Source organism: Ranitomeya imitator, chromosome 6, assembly GCF_032444005.1.
Source record: "Ranitomeya imitator isolate aRanImi1 chromosome 6, aRanImi1.pri, whole genome shotgun sequence".
Taxonomy (NCBI): Eukaryota; Metazoa; Chordata; class Amphibia; order Anura; family Dendrobatidae; genus Ranitomeya; species Ranitomeya imitator.
Window position 1 is genome coordinate 163,903,907 of NC_091287.1, and position 16,350 is coordinate 163,920,256.

At 41.0% G+C, this 16,350-nt stretch overlaps 1 protein-coding gene across 2 annotated transcripts in view; it reads right to left on the minus strand.

The window, feature by feature from the left end:
• NPSR1 (neuropeptide S receptor 1) overlaps positions 1 to 16,350 on the minus strand; it is a 551,858-nt gene that overhangs the window by 284,735 nt on the left and 250,773 nt on the right. The window lies entirely within an intron of this gene.

The following is a 16,350-nucleotide window of genomic DNA, read 5'->3' on the forward strand; positions in this document are numbered from 1 at the left end:
CCCATAATTTCCCTCCTAAAAACTTCATTTCTGAATTCCTATACCCCAGAACAAAATGTGGCAGTCGACGAGTCCTACAAGTGCCATCTGTCATTCCGCCAATTTATTCACTCCAAGAGAGCCAAATACGGCATAAAATTATACAAAACTTATGAGAGCTCATCAGGGTACACGTCCACCTTCCTAATTTATGAAGGTAGGGACCGCCAAATAAACCCCCCAAACTGCCCCCAGACAATTGGTATCCCAGGCAAAATTGTCTGGGAGCTAATGACGCCCTTTCTCCATCAAGGGTTCCACGTGTACACTACTGCACGAGCATTCCCCTATACAAATCCCGCCATGCTGCAAATACAGGGGCCTGTGGGACAGTCAGGAAAAAGAGAGTGGGGTTTCCGTCACAGTTGGTGTCCAGACGTTTGGAGAGAGGGGCGTCATTCTCACTCGCAAGTGACCAACTTCTTGTGGAAAGACAGGAAGGATGTCTACATGCTTTCTATACTGCATGCGGACGCAACTGTGATGGTCAGAGAGAGGGGTGCCACCAGGGACAAGGAAAAAACAGTCTGCGTCACAGACTATAACAAATATATGGGTGGCGTAGACTTGTCTGACCAGGTTCTGCAACCATACCTGGTCAAGAGGAAGACCTGGGCCAGGTACAAAAAGGTGGCAATCTACCTTATTCAAACTGCCATATAACAGCTTTGTCCTGTATAAAAAGTCCCAAGGACTACTTACGTTCCTGCACTTTCAGGAAAATTTTTTAGAGAGCCTCATAATAATAATAAAAATCATTTTTATTTATATAGCACCAACATATTCCGCAGCACTTTACAATTAAGCGGGGACATGTACAGACAATAAATTTAGTACAAGTTAAGACAATTTAAACAGTGACATTAGGGGTTAGGTCCCTGCTCGCAAGCTTACAATCTACAAGGAAATGGGGGGGACACAATAGGTGAAAAGTGCTTGTTATTTCAGGTCTGACAATTATAATAAATAGGGATTTTGATACAAAGCTGCATGATCCGGTCATCAGCCCGTGTGTGCAATAGTCAAGTATCAAGTGCAGTTATCATGTGCATGGAGGGTGTGGAAACAGATGAATAGTAGGGTGCAGATTCACATGCAGATAATATTTGGAAGGAGGGAACAGGACAAAGTTAGTTTACTGAGTAGTTGATGTGGTAGGCTTATTTGAAGAGATGGGTTTTTAAAGCGCGCTTGAATAGGTCGGGGCAAGGTGTCAGTCTGATCGTCTGGGGAAGTGCATTCCAGAGAGCTGGCGCAACACAAGAGAAGTCTTGGAGATGGAGGTGCAAGGTTCGGATTACGGGGGATGTTAGTCTTAGGTCATTTGTAGAGCGGAGGGCACGTGTAGGGCGATAGATGGAGATGAGAGAGGAGATATAAGGCGGTGCGGAACTGTGGAGAGCTTTGTGGGTGAGAGAGATGAGTTTATACTGGACCCTGTAGTGAATGGGTAGCCAGTGTAATGACTGGCACAAGATGGAGGCATCGGTGAAGCGGCTGGACAGAAATATAACCCTGGCTGCCGCATTCAAGATGGATTGGAGAGGAGAAAGTTTGGAAAGAGGGAAACTGATCAGAAGAGAGTTACAGTAGTCCAGACGAGAATGAATAAGAGCGACAGTAAGAGTCTTAGCAGTTTCAAAGGTGAGAAAAGGTTGGATTCTGGAGATGTTTTTAAGATGCAGGTGACAGGAGCAAGTGAGTGACCGGATATAGGGAGTAAAGGAAAGTTCAGTATCGAATATGACCCCAAGACAGAGGGCATGCTGCTTGGGAGTTATGGTTGAACCCTCCAGAGTAATTTCGATGTTGGGTAGAGTGAGGTTAGTAGAAGGGAGAAACACAAGTAGTTCAGTTTTGGAGAGATTTAGTTTCAGATAGAGGGAGGATATGATGTTAGAGACAGCAGACAGACAATCCTTGGTATTTTGAATTAGAGTGGGGGTGATGTCAGGGGAAGAAGTGTATAATTGGGTGTAATCAGCATAGAGATGGTACTGGAACTCAAATCTGCTGATTGTTTGTCCAATAGGGGCCGTGTAAAGAGAGAAAAGGAGGGGGCCCAGGACTGAGCCCTGTGGAACCCCGATAGTAAGAGGATGAGGAGAGGAAGAGGAGCCGGCAAAAGATACAGTGAAGGAGCGTTCTGAGAGGTAGGAGGAGAACAAGGAGAGGGCTGTGTCCTTGAGGACTATGGAGCGGAGCATAGTGAGGAGGAGCTGGTGATCCACAGTGTCAAATGCGGCAGATAGATCCAGGAGAATCAGCAGAGAGCAATGACCTTTTGATTTAGCTGTCATTATATCATTAGAGACTTTAGTGAGGGCAGTTTCAGTGGAGTGTAAAGAGCGGAAGCCAGATTGTAAGGGGTCGAGAAGAGAGTTATCCGAGAGATAGCGGATTACATTGGAGTGGACCAAGCATTCCAGGAGTTTAGAGATGAAGGAAAGGTTAGAGACAGGTCTGTAGTTAGCCGTGCAGTTCTGGTCCAGGGATGGCTTTTTAAGTAAAGGGGTAATGATGGCATGTTTAAATGAGGTAAAAATACCTGAAGAAAGAGAGAGGTTAAATATTTTAGTCAGGTGAGTGGTGACCACTGGTTAGAGAGACTGCAGGAGAGGTGAAGGAATGGGGTCACTATTGCAGGTTGTAGGCCGAGCAGAAGTGAGAAGCTTGGAAACTTCTTCTTCTGAAACAGGCTCAAAGATGTCTAATGAGCTTGAGGTGTGGCAGGGAAGGGGATCCAGGCACTGGGGAGATTAAGCTGAGATATCCTGATGGATGTGGTTGATTTTTTCTAGGAAATAAGTGGCCAGATCCTCACCACTGAGATTGGAGATGGGGGCCTGTACTTTAGGTTTTAGGAGGGAGTTTATGGTTTCAAAAAGTCGTTTTGGGTTGTTGGATAGTGAGGTGATTAGGGTGGTGAAGTAGGATTGTTTGGCCAGAGAAAAGGCCAGAGATATAGGTTTTGAGCATGAACATATAGTGGATGAAGTGTTCTGCTAAGAGAGATTTTCTCCACTGCCGCTCTGAGCAACGCTGAAGAAAGCGTGTTTGTATAGTGTGCCAGGGCTGCCGTTGTCTGTGTCAGGTCTTTCTGCATGTAGAAGGTGTTGCTTCATCCAGGGCATTCTTCAGTGTAATACTGAAGTGTGACAATGCTAAGTCTGGACTGGAGAGGGAGGAGATGGGGGCTAAAGATGTGTGGAGGTTGTTCATAAGCTGCAGGGTATTAATGGTACGTGTATTCCGATAAGTGTGGTAAGTGGGGGTGTCCTGGGTGAGGAGACAATTCTTGACAGAGAAGGAAAGAAGGTTGTGGTCCGAGAGTGGGAGAGTGAAGTTAGTAAAGTCGTGCAGCGATCTGGGATGGGCGAAAACCAGGTCCAGAGTATTCCCGTCCTCATGCGTAGGAGAATTAGTAAACTGTGAGAGGTTGAATGAAGAAGTTAGAGAGAGAAGATGAGAGGCACATTGGGAGAGGGGATCATTGATGGGGAAGTTAAAGTCTCCCATGATGAGGGTGGGGATGTCACAGGATAGAAAGTGAGTAAGCCAGGTGGCAAAGTGGTCTAGAAACAGGCGAGAGGAGCCTAGAGGGCGATAAACAACTGCCACCCGCAAGGAGAAGGGCTTAAAGAGTCTGACGGCATGGACTTCAAAGGAAGGAAATGTAAGTGCGGGAATAAGGGGGGATTACCTGGAAAGCACATTGTGATGAAAGGAGTAAACTAACACCTCCACCCTGTCTGTTCTCAGGTCTGGTGGTATGTGAAAGTTTCAGCCCACCAAACGAGAGAGCGGCAGCGGCGGTGGTGTCTGAATGCTGGATCCAGGTTTCTGTAATAGCCAGAAGGTTAAGGTAATTAGAGAGGAAAAGATTGTGAATGTAAGTTAGTTTGTTACACACAGACCGTGCATTCCAGAGAGCACAGTGGAAAGCAATAGGAGAAGGCATGCACTGAATGTTATTAAGATTAGCAGGGCTTCTATATGTAGCTGGAGGAAAGTAATGTACGCTGGTGGAGGGAGGTCCAGGGTTTGGGGAGATGTCACCTGCAACTAGTAGAAGGAGAAAAAACAGAAAAAGCAAGTGGTGGGATGATTTGTATGAACATTTTGAGTGCTGCATGGAGGTAGTGGCTGGTTTGGAGTGGGTAAGAAATGTCAGTAGAGCCTCAGAGTTATACATGGGAGAGGGGAGAAGGGAGGGGTGGATATAGAGAGAGTGCCCAGAATTTGTTAAAGGGCGGGCGAGTTGTGAGAAAGCAGAAGTTAAAACAAATAAGAAGCAGATTGATATGATCAATGCATAATGTAGTATGACTGACCAAGAAGCATGATTGTTTGAAAAACTTATGCACCTTACCTGTCTCCTGCCCTGTCCAACTGCCATTGTCTAACTGCAAAGCACTTTAAACTGTTGCACTTAAAATCTGTTGCACACGCCAACCCGCATGAGTCTTATCCCAGCCAGACTAAATATATATGAAATGGAGTGACTGCTAGCATCAGGAGCCAAATGGTCCCAATCAGCAATCAACCAATTAGCATAAGTCCAGAGCAGGCATTACAATGCAGGGTAACCAACCAATGCTGAACAAGGCCATAAAACAGTGAGAAAGAGAAAGAAAGAAAGAAAAAAAAATAGCTTTGAACACTTTAAATCAGAAACCAAAAACAAAGGGGAGGGAGAAAAAAACAACAACAACACAGGAGTGATGGATTAAAATACCCTGAGCAAAGCTTGCTAGATATAAATCTGTTCACACTTGCAGTCAGCACACAAATGGATGATGGATGAAATACCCTGAGCAAAGCTTGCTAGATATGAATCTGTTCACACTTGCAGTCAGCACACAAATGGATGATGGATGAAATACCCTGAGCAAAGCTTGCTAGATATGAATCTGTTCACACTTGCAGTCAGCACATAAATGGATGATGGATGAAATACCCTGAGCAAAGCTTGCTAGATATGAATCTGTTCACACTTGCAGTCAGCACACAAATGGATGATGGATGAAATACCCTGAGCAAAGCTTGCTAGACATGAATCTGTTCTCACTTGCAGTCAACACACAAATGGATGATGGATGAAATACCTGTGTGAAGAATAGAAGAGAGGAACATCAGCTTCAATGCCATTGTCTAACTGCAATATAATATTGTCATATTTGAGTCAATGGCACCGGGGAAGCCTTCAACTCTGTGGATTCCCGGAGACTTGCAGGACGCCATTTTCCTCACCCTGTCCCTGTCACTCCCACCCAAAGGTGCAGAAAGCATGGCAGATGGAGTGATTCCCGATTCTATTGCCCCACATGCCCATCCCAACCAGGCCTTTGTATCTCCCCCTGTTTTGATACCTACCACACCACCTACATCTATTAGTTTGGGTTTTTTTCAATAATTTTTATTTTCTGCTTAGTGGCCCCAGTAGAACAATTTGGAACAATTGATAAAGAATATTTTAATTAATAGATCCCATTTTACCCCATTTCACAATTAATTCCAGAACTTGATCAATCCCATGCCAAACTACTATCCCAACAAATTCTCATCCATGTACCCACGTCTGTACGCTCTAGAGTGTGGACCCCACAAATGTTCTTGCACAGTCACGTCATCTGAAAATTCTAGGACTCGATCAATCCCATACCAAATTACTGTTCCAACAAATTCTCGTCCATGTATCCACGTCAATAAGCGTTAGAATGTGGACCCCAGAAATGATCTTGAAAAGTGAGATCGCTTGAAAATGAATTCTAGGACTTGATTACTCACAAACATTTTTGACCATTTATCTAACTTTGACTGTTTTTACGTCTTGCTACACAAAACTTTGGCTTCCATTTATATTACTTATATCTATGTTGATGATTCGGGCATTATCATTTTATTGTAGGATTTCTAAAAAATTAGGAAGTTCCATACTTATACACCATGGTCTTTACTTTATGGTTCTTGCCGAACCTCTGGTACAAGACAATACTTTCTATAGAGAACTGGTTGTTTTGTGCATATAGCGGTTCTGACCTTGGCGGGTGGGAGCTTGCTATGGTGTACCATATCTATTGGCACATTCGTCTCTCATACAGTTAGGGCCAGAAATATTTGGACAGTGACACAATTTTCGCGAGTTGGGCTCTGCATGCCACCACATTGGATTTGAAATGAAACCTCTACAACAGAATTCAAGTGCAGATTGTAACGTTTAATTTGAAGGGTTGAACAAAAATATCTGATAGAAAATGTAGGAATTGTACACATTTCTTTACAAACACTCCACATTTTAGGAGGTCAAAAGTAATTGGACAAATAAACATAACCCAAACAAAATAATTTTATTTTCAATATTTTGTTGCAAATCCTTTGGAGGCAATCACTGCCTTAAGTCTGGAACTCATGGACATCACCAAACGCTGGGTTTCCTCCTTCTTAATGCTTTGCCAGGCCTTTATAGCCGCAGCCTTCAGGTCTTGCTTGTTTGTGGGTCTTTCCGTCTTAAGTCTGGATTTGAGCAAGTGAAATGCATGCTCAATTGGGTTTAGATCTGGAGATTGACTTGGCCATTGCAGAATGTTCCACTTTTTGGCACTCATGAACTCCTGGGTAGCTTTGGCTGTATGCTTGGGGTCATTGTCCATCTGTACTATGAAGCGCCGTCCAATCAACTTTGCAGCATTTGGCTGAATCTGGGCTGAAAGTATATCCCGGTACACTTCAGAATTCATCCGGCTACTCTTGTCTGCTCTTATGTCATCAATAAACACAAGTGACCCAGTGCCATTGAAAGCCATGCATGCCCATGCCATCACGTTGCCTCCACCATGTTTTACAGAGGATGTGGTGTGCCTTGGATCATGTGCCGTTCCCTTTCTTCTCCAAACTTTTTTCTTCCCATCATTCTGGTACAGGTTGATCTTTGTCTCATCTGTCCATAGAATACTTTTCCAGAACTGAGCTGGCTTCTTGAGGTGTTTTTCTGCAAATTTAACTCTGGCCTGTCTATTTTTGGTATTGATGAATGGTTTGCATCTAGATGTGAACCCTTTGTATTTACTGTCATGGAGTCTTCTCTTTACTGTTGACTTAGAGACAGATACACCTACTTCACTGAGAGTGTTCTGGACTTCAGTTGATGTTGTGAACGGGTTCTTCTTCACCAAATTAAGTATGCGGCGATCATCCACCACTGTTGTCATCCGTGGACGCCCAGGCCTTTTTGAGTTCCCAAGCTCACCAGTCAATTCCTTTTTTCTCAAAATGTACCCAACTGTTGATTTTGCTACTCCAAACATGTCTGCTATCTCTCTGATGGATTTTTTCTTTTTTTTCAGCCTCAGGATGTTCTGCTTCACCTCAATTGAGAGTTCCTTTGACCGCATGTTGTCTGCTCACAGCAACAGCTTCCAAATGCAAAACCACACACCTGGAATCCACCCCTGACCTTTTAACTACTTCATTGATTACAGGTTAACGAGGGAGACGACTTCAGAGTTAATTGCAGCCCTTAGAGTCCATTGCCCAATTACTTTTGGTCCCTTGAAAAAGAGGACGCTATGCATTACAGAGCTATGATTCCTAAACCCTTTCTCCGATTTGGATGTGGAAACTATCATATTGCAGCTGGGAGTGTGCACTTTCAGCCCATATTATATATAATTGTATTTCTGAACATGTTTTTGTAAACAGCTAAAATAACAAAACTTGTGTCACTGTCCAAATATTTCTGGCCCTAACTGTATAGGGATTGATGGAGCTAAAAGGACATTGTACGTCCAGTCTCTGAAATTTTCTGCCATTCTAGCCCTGATGGTGTTCTTTCATCTTGGGAACAAACTCTGCTTTGCCACATAGTTGGCTGCATTTTCCTCCACATTTTGCCCTTCATTCCAGTACAGTTTATTCTTCCTGCTACAATATACGCAAATGCGGGACAACTGTTTTGTTAGCAAGACCAATTTTATAATCAGCCAATGTGTTTTAGGAGCATGCCTCCCTCTGTGAGTAATAATTCCTGGAAGGATTTTCTTGCTTGGTCAATGTCTCTAGAAGCTTTGAATGGGTCCTGGATCTTCAATTTCACCCTAAAGACCAGATGGTGTGCCATCTATTATATACACTGCTTTGTCACCAGTACTCACATTGGTGTCATATTGGATATATTTCTGAACACTTAAAAACTAGTGAAATAAAATTTGAGGTGTGTTCCTCAGAACTTACAAAAAAGAATCATAAAAGAGACAATGAAAAAAATGCAAATTGTAAATTTTCAAGCTTGTGTTGCATCAACTGCATAAAAAATGGTGGCATCAAACTACTCATTACCTCCCTAGATGAAAAGATTAGAGGGTACAATTTATAAAAAAAAGACATTTATGGGGGATTTCTGTTGCTCTTAAACCATACAGGCTCTGCCAGTATAACAATCTATTTCAAATAAAGCCAAATTTGTCACATTGTGCCCCTTTCTGTCCAAGCCCTGCCATTTGTCCAAACAGAACTTTTTGACTACATATGGGATATCGCTGCGCTCATAATAAAGTGGGTAACGAATTGTGGGGTCCAATTTTTGATGTTATTTCTGAAAAAAGTGAGAAATTCAGGTCTAAACAAGATTTTCATGGAAAAAAATGATTTTTTTCAATATGACGACCTAATGTTATCAAATTCTGTGTCGTACATGTGAGTTCAAATTGCTCAATATACCCCTGATTAAAATCTTTGAGGGGTGTAGTTTCCAAAATGGGGTCAGTTGTGGGGGGTTTCTGCTATTAGGCACATCTACAAACCCAAAATGGCGTCCGCTCTCACAATTAAGAGATTAAAAAGTCAAACGGTGCTCCTTCCCTTCCGAGCTCCGCAGTGCACCTAGACAGAGGTTAACCCTCACATATGGGGTATCGCCATACTCAGGACAAATTGCACAACAACTTTTGGGGTCCAATTTCTCTTGCTACTCTTGGGAAAATAAAAAATTGGGGGTAAAAAGATCATTTTTGTGAAAAAAATATGATTTTTAATTTTTTCGGCTCTACGTTATAAACTTGTGTGAAGCACTTGGGGGTTCAAAGTGTTGACCACACACTTAGATAAGTTCCTTAGGGGGTCTAGTTTCCACAATTGGGTCACTTGTGGGGGGTTTCCACTGTTTAGGCACATCAGGGGCTCTCCAAACGTGACATGGTGTCCAATCTCAATTCCAGGGAATTCTGTGTTGAAAAAGTCAAATGGCGCTCCTTCCTTTCTGAGCTCTGCTATGCACCCAAACATTGGTTCCCCCCCCCCACATATGGGGTATCGGCATTCTCTGGACAAATTGCACAACAAATTTTGTGGTTCATTTTCACTTTTTACACTTGTGAAAATAAAAAAAGTTTGTTCTGAAGTAAAATGTTTGTGAAAAAAAGTTAAATGTTCATTTTTTCCTTCCGCATTGCTTCAGTTCCTGTGCAGCAACTGAAGGGTTAATAAAGTTCTTGAATGTGGTTTTGCGCACCTTGAGGGGTGCAGTTTTTAGAATGGTGTCACTTTTTGGCATTTTCTGCCATATAGACCCCTAAAAATGACTTCAAATGTGAGGTGGTCCCTAAAAAAAGTGGTTTTGTAAATGTTTTTGTAAAAATAAATTGCTGGTCAAATTGTAACCCTTATAACTCCCTAATAAAAAAAAATGTTGTTTCCAAAATTGTGCTGATGTAAAGTAGACATGTGGGAAATTTTATTTTGTTAACTATTTTTTGTGACATATCTCCCTGATTTAAGGGCATAAAAATACAAAGTTTGAAAATTGCAAAATTTTAAAATTTTTTGCCATATTTCCGTTTTTTTCATAAATAATCGCAAGTAATATCGAAGAAATTTTACCACTCACATGAAGTACAATATGTTACGAAAAAAAAAATCTCAGAATCAGCGGGATCCGTTGAAGCGTTCCAGAGTTATATCCTCATAAAGTGACAGTGGTCAGAATTGTAAAAATTGGCTCGGTCATTAAGTACCAAATTGGCTCCGTCACTAAGGGGTGAAATTTGAAAATCTGCAGCATGCTCTTGTAAAGGTTGCTTGGGTCAAAAGGAAGCACTGCAACCCCAGGCACCAGTGAAATGGATTACTCTGGGTGTGTGGCTGTTAGGGCTCATACTCACTTGCGAGAAATACGTCCGAGTCTCGCATGGTAACACCCAGCTCTGCCGCTGGCACTTGGGAGTGGAGCGTGCAGCTCCATGTATTGCTGTGCGGCCGCACGCTCCGCTCTGGAGTGCTGGGGGCAGAGCCGGGTTTTAAGATGCAAGACTCGGCCGTATTTCTCGCAAGTGAGTATGAGGCTATATTGTTTTACTCTGGCATCCCTCTGGTCAAATACTGTATTATAGCATGGAAACCCCCCAGTTTAAGTGGTACACAAGGAAGATTTCAGTGAACTTCGCGAAAATAGGACATTCTTTACTATTGTAAATGGTATAATATATACAGTAGGTAGCATGTGTAAAGCTTGATTTCCACTTCATCTTCTCTTTTACACAGAGGCATAGTCATGTTAGTTACTTGCAGTGGCATAAAGCTTGCAAAGTATTTTTCCATAAACATGAACACTAAATCTATACATGTTCTTTCTAGCTGTTTGTACCCCACTTCTGCAGTAGTACCTGTGTCCAGATCTGGACAGCCTAGACTTGTTTCTATGCCTTCAGGAAAAGATGATACATTGCCTGCTCAGCCCTACTGCTTTACCAGCTGCTTTGGGCCCACAACTCAGTTCTATTTCTGTGTTCAGGCTGTACTCACTACAACTGGCTCCTTTCTATCAAGCTACCTTCTCAGTGTCCAGGATTTTCTGTCAGTATCTACAGTAGGTGTATATGCCACTTCCTTCTTCAATACAGTGTAAACAAGTTACTAGAATGCAATAGCGCAGTTAATTAAAGTAGAAGGCTGTGGTAATCAACCAACACTATTTATTTGACTAACACAGGAAGAATATATATATATATATATATATATATATATATATATATATATATATATATATACAGTACAGACCAAAAGTTTGGACACACCTTCTCATTTAAAGATTTTTCTGTATTTTCATGACTATGAAAAATGTACATTCACACTGAAGGCATCAAAACTATGAATTATGACATGTGGAATTATATAGTTAACAAAAATGTGTGAAACAACAGAAATTATGTCTCATATTCTAGGTTCTTCAAAGTAGCCACCTTTTGCTTTGATGACTGCTTTGCACACTCATGGCATTTTCTTGATGAGCTTCAAGAGGTAGTCACCACGAATGGTTTTCACTTCACAGGTGTACCCTATCAGGTTTAATAAGTGGGATTTCTTGCCCTATAAATGGGGTTGGGACCATCAGTTGTGTTGTGCAGAAGTCTGGTGGATACACAGCTGATAGTCCTACTGAATAGACAGTTAGAATTTGTATTATGGCAAGAAAAAAGCAGTTAAGTAAAGAAAAACGAGTGTCCATAATTACTTTAAGAAATGAAGGTCAGTCAGTCTGAAAAATTGGGAAAACTTTGAAAGTGTCCCCAAGTGCAGTGGCAAAAACCATCAAGCGCTACAAAGAATTTGGCTCACATGAGGACCACCCCAGGAAAGGAAGACCAAGAGTTACCTCTGCTTCTGAGAATAAGTTTATCCGAGTCACCAGCCTCAGAAATCGCAGGTTAATTGCACAAGTTGCTGAATTCAGTTAGCAGCGACCGCCAGAGTGGCGCTGCAAGCACTCTTGTGCGGTAAATATTTACTTTTGTTTCCCTGGCACCGCAGTAGCGGTGTCGAGCGCAAGAGATCTAGAGGGACTCTTACCCTGAGTCTTGGGGCAGAGTTCTGTGTCGCCTTGCTTGCACTCTCTGTGCATTATCACGGCCCTGTGATGCAACAGGGTTCACTTCCTTCATACCGGGAGAAGCTAACCTGTGTGTGTACTCACATTATACCACCATATTGTCCGTCATTACCAAGCAGCAGGTGTCTTAGCTGCACGGTGGACCCCGGAATGCGAACGCACCTTATATCATCTCCAATTATTATTTGGTGCATTCCGCCAGACCTAACATATATATAAATATATACAGTATATATACTTCCTGACAGAAGTTATATTGCTTATCCATGTTATATAAATAAAAGTGTAAAACCTGATGTTAAATTTATCCATTGGTTGTATAAATTATTCTTTTGAAAGCTGAAACCCTCCAAAATGTGGTTTAGGTTAACCAAAAAAATTGGCATCAATGCAGAAATATTGATCAGTTAATAGACACAGAATAGTCAGGTTTTGGCAATACAAAAGTTTTGTCACCTGGTCATATTATGCACCCAATCCTAGTTTGCATCCTCACCTGTGCTCAGTAAATGATCGGTTAATTAGTGTGTGTATAAAGTATCCCAGCACCCCAGACTTCACTTGAACTGTAACTTGAACTCTGACAACATGCCAAAAATCCACCCTGCGACCAAAGCCTGGATTATCAAGAGGCTAAAGACCAGATCCACTGCAGAGGTGGCTGGCACCTTTAATGTGTCTCAACATCAAGAAAAAATAATTAAAAAAAGATCTGAAGAGACTGGAGATGTGTTTGACAAGCCCAGGTCCGGCAGACTCCGCCAGACAACTGCTCAGGAGGAACGTTTGTTGGTTAGAAAATCCAAAGCAAGCCCCTCTTCCACTACAGCAGAGCTTCAACAGGCCTGGTCACCTCAAGTCCCTGTGTCAACTAGAACAGTTTGTAGGATTCTGTCTCAAAATGGCCTCCATGGTCGAATCAGTGCCCAGAAGCCAGCACTAAACAAAAGGCAAATAAAAAACCGTGTGGCATTTGCAAAGTCCCACAGCCTGCTAAACAGATGGATGCTGGAAAAGTGGCAGAAGGTTGATTTCTCTGATGAGTCTTCAGTAGAATTACACCACAGCCACTGCAAATACTGCAAGAGACCTTCTGGAGCCCGTATGGATGCAAAATACACTCAGAAAACAGTTACTTTTGGTGGTGGAAAGATCATGGTCTGGGTTTACATTCAGTATGGGGGTGTGCAAAACATTTGCAAGGTGGAAGGCAATATCAATAGCCTAAAATATCAAGAAGTATTAGCTAACTCTTATATTCCAAATCATAAAAAGGGTCAAATTCTGCAGCAGGATGGTGCTCCATCTCATACATCCATCTCTACAACAAAGATCCTCCAGGCAAAAAAGATCAAGGTGCTCAAGGACTGGCCAGCCCAGTCACCAAATATGAAAATCATTGAGCATGTTTGGGGTAGGATGAAAGAGGAAGCTTGGAAGACAAAACCAAAGAATCTAGATGAACTCTGGGAGGCATGTAAGACTGTATTCTTTGCTATTCCTGATGAATTCATTAATAAATTGTATGAATCATTGTTGAACCGCATGGATGCAGTCCTTCAAGTTCATGGAAGTCACACAAAATATTAAATATGACTCTAATAGCACCACAACTTCATTCACCAATGTTATGCAACATATATTTGTATTTTAATTAATTATTTGTTTGAATATCACATTACTTTCTGTGGGCGACAAAGCTTTTGTCTTGACAAAATCTGACCATTCTGTATCCATTAACTGATCAATATTTCTGCATTGGTGCCAATTTATTTTCTTAACCTAAACCACATTTCGGAGGGTTACAGCTTTCAAAAGAATAATTTATATAACCAATGGATGAATTTAACGTCAGGTTATAAGCTTTTATTTACATAACATGGATAAGCGGCATAACTTCTGTCAGGGAGTGCATATATATATATATACAGTATATACAAAAGCACTATACTGTGAGTAACAGAAGCAAGGTCAATACAGTATATCATGAGAGTTTCAGACACAGAGGTGTAACTAAATACGATATCTATTTGATGTGCTTTTTATATACATTGTCCTTTTTATGTCGCATTAAACGATGGTTGATGAGTAATGTCTTTATGCTTCAGCTTAACAGGCATCACTTTAGATACTAGACCCATCACACTCTTCTCTTTAAGCAACTTTGAATGTTACATCAGTCCTTATGGGGGTCACTGATATTTCCCACTAGGCGGCAAGTACTAGACATGCGAGTCACCTGATACACAGTCTGCTCATCACAGTCTGTCTTCGTTCCCTGAAGTATGGCTCCGGCCCACACCATGTACCATACGTCTATGCTGGAAGTAACAGACCACAGGAATGGTCCTCCATTACAGGTGGATCGTCTCTCGAGCCAGGTTCAGCTCTGGTCACAGTTTTCTACTTTCTCTCAGCTCAGGTCACCAATCGTTCTCTCAGCTCAGGTCACCAATATTCCTCTTAACTCAGGATTTTAACCGGAATCTGACTGCTCTCTGACCCTTCTGTGGAGATGGTGGCTGTTAGTCCACTCTATAGCCACAAAACCTCTGACACCACCTGCTCCCTTCTCGGTCTGGCCAAGCCTTTTATATTTAGTAACTGCGGCAGAACTGTTACCTGACCCAGTGTTGTCTTCAATGTCTTCCCTGATGGAACAGTTCTCCCACTCCAGGGTTCCTACTACTGTGATCCTTTTTGCTTTCACTTTCTTTATAGCCTTTGACTAGCAGATGGTGATGTTTACATGCAGATGCTGTAAAATGCTGAGTGTGTCTTCTGTTCACCACCCCCTAATAACAGTTACAAAGCTTGCAACCTAAGGAATCTTTCTATCACACGCAAATCCCTGTATTGTGACTCACTTCTCTTTTCTCCCAGAACCATTAACAAACTAAATGTATAGTAATCACTCCCATCTATTTCCTAAAAACAGAATTTGCAGTAAATTTATAATAATAATCTTATATTCATTATTACATTATGCATTATAATTACCAACTTATCTTTAGGGTTGTTCCTTCTTCTGCCGTTCTATTATTACTTTATTATATATACTCTGATTTTTTGGCTGATTTTTTACTTTAAACTGGTGCTCCTTAACTTGTAACATGGTCTAATAGCAAAAAGCATTAACTGAAAACTTTGTACATCATAGATCTCTTCTCTGACCTAATTTTAGTTTGGTTAAACTGCTATTACTATGTTACTTGTATGCAGTAGGATCCATTCATGCTTGGTTACTGCTCTATATACTTCTGTTCCATCTTTATCTATCAGAATATTTTAGAGAAAGTAGGTTATTAGGGATTTCGATCTAGTGATCAGTGCAAATTTCAGCAATTGAAGTCACCTCATTCAGACATCATATAATCTGTAAATACTGTAAGTGATACATATTTTCAGTGGGAAAATCGGCTCCTGCACATCATAACAATAGACACTGTTTACACCGTTTTTTCCGTTTCGTGCAAGCTGCTTAGTTTCCTTATATTTATTTTGACACTCAAAGGGAAAACAGTAATGGTTTGGAATGATGAATGCCACAAATGATGTTTTCTAGCTGAACTCCGAGATGAAAATTGATATTTTCTCATGCTTTGAAGTAAATTAATTTGACAGATGGAAAAAACTGATTCGTCTGTATGCAGCATCGCTTGTGCATGGTTCTTCTGATATGATATTCTACATTCAATCATTAATAAAAGTATATTTTTGAATGTGTACCAAGAAGAGAAAGCGATTTGGAAGGTTGTCCTTTGGTACTGACTGCCGCTAGTTTCAAGCATGGGCACAGCAGAGAAACCTCAAACAACAAAAATGTAAATACTAAAGAAAATAGATAAAAAAATAATACAAGAAAATGTATACTACTACTACAACTACTACAAATAATAATAATACAAACAACAAATGCCTATATAAGCCACAATTAATTTGACATAAACTTGTTTTACTTTGCATCTAGCATAACAAAATATTCTGGAGATAATAATACTAACTTTTATTATATTGCTTTATTTATTTTTTGTGTTTATAAAGTAAAGTGATTTCTGCAGGTGACTTTAATAATTCTACAAAAGAATATTATTAGAATTTTTGCTCATTCTTTTTGCAAAATTGTTAAATTCAGCTACATTGGATGGTTTTCAAGCATGAACTTTCTATTTAAGGTTTTGACATGTTATTTCAATGGGGTTCAAATCCAATCTCGACATGATTTGAGTACTGAAAACACCAAAGGGGTTGCACACTACTGATGAAGTCTAGTCTAATTGAAAAACATCTCACATGGGAAATTACTTTTCAAGTAAAGGAAGCTAATGGTCTGGTCACATGCTTTTTCACCAGCAGCCATTTGAGCATTTTACCACATCGTCAATTTATGGTAGCCCAACCTAATGAAGTTAGATAAGTTCTTGGTGCTG